This window comes from Physeter macrocephalus, chromosome 7 (assembly GCF_002837175.3).
Source record: "Physeter macrocephalus isolate SW-GA chromosome 7, ASM283717v5, whole genome shotgun sequence".
Taxonomy (NCBI): domain Eukaryota; kingdom Metazoa; phylum Chordata; class Mammalia; order Artiodactyla; family Physeteridae; genus Physeter; species Physeter macrocephalus.
Window position 1 is genome coordinate 70,147,945 of NC_041220.1, and position 1,318 is coordinate 70,149,262.

The 1,318-nt window shown below is 32.9% G+C and overlaps 1 protein-coding gene across 2 annotated transcripts in view; it reads right to left on the reverse strand.

The window, feature by feature from the left end:
• Positions 1-1,318, reverse strand: part of ANTXR2 (ANTXR cell adhesion molecule 2) — a 169,981-nt gene that overhangs the window by 90,887 nt on the left and 77,776 nt on the right. The window lies entirely within an intron of this gene.

Consider the following 1,318-nt stretch of genomic DNA (forward strand, 5'->3'; position numbering starts at 1 on the left):
TATTCTATTTCTCCCTGGTTCAGTCTTGGAAGGTTATACCTTTCTAAGAATTTGTCCATTTCTTCCAGGTTGTCCATTTTATTGGCATAGAGTTGCTTGTAGTAGTCTCTTATGATGATTTGTATCTCTGTGGTGTCTGTTGTAACTTCTCCTTTTTCATTTCTAATTTTATTGATTTGAGTCCTCTCCCTCTTTTTCTTGATGAGACCATCTAAAAGTTTATTAATTTTGTTTATCTTACCAAAGAACCAGCTTTTAGTTTTATTGATCTTTTCTACTGTTTTGTTTCTATTTCATTTATTTCTGCTCTGATCTTTATGATTTCTTTCCTTTTCTTAACTTTGGGTTTCGTTTGTTCTTCTTTCTCTAGTTCATTTTGGTGTAAGGTTATATATATTTTTGAGATGTTTCTTGTTTCTTGAGGTAGGATTTTATTGATATAAACTTGCCTTGTAGAACTGTTTTTGCTGCATCCCATAGGTTTTGGATTATCGTGTTTTCATTGTCATTTGTCTCTAGGTATTTTTTGATTTCCTCTTTGATTTCTTCAGTGATCTCTTGGTTATTTAGTAACGTATTGTTTAGCTTCCTTGTGTTTGTGTTTTTTACATTGTGTTCCCTGTAATTGATTTCTAATCTCATAGCATTGTGGTCGCAAAGGATGCTTGATATGATTTTAATTTTCGTAAATTTACCAAGGCTTGATCTGTGACTCAGGATTTGATCTATCCTGGAGAATGTTCCATGAGCACTTGAGAAGAAAGTGTAATTTGCTGTTTTCGGATGGAATGTCCTATAATTATCAATTAAATCTATCTGTTTGGGAGGGAGACGCAAGAGGGAAGAGATATGGGAACATATGTATATGTATAAATGATTCACTATGTTGTAAAGCAGAAACTAACACACCATTGTAAAGCAATTATACTCCAATAAAGATGTTAAAAAAAAAACCCTATCTGTTCTATTGTGTCATTTAAAGCTTGTGTTTCCTTATTAATTTACTGTTTGGATGATCTCTCCCTCAGTGTAAGTGAGGTGATAAAGTCCCCCACTATTACTGTGTTACTGTTGATTTCCTCTTTTATAGCTGTTAACATTTGCCTTATGTATTGAGGTGCTCTTATGTTGGGTGCATATAGATTTATAATTGTTATATCTTCTTCTTGGGTTGATCCCTTTATCATTATGTAGTGTCCTTCCTTGTGTCTTGTAACATTCTTTATTTTAAAGTCAATTTTTTCTGATAGGAGTATTGCTACTCCAGCTTTTTTTGATTTCCATTTGCATGGAATATCTTTTTCCATCCCCTCACTTT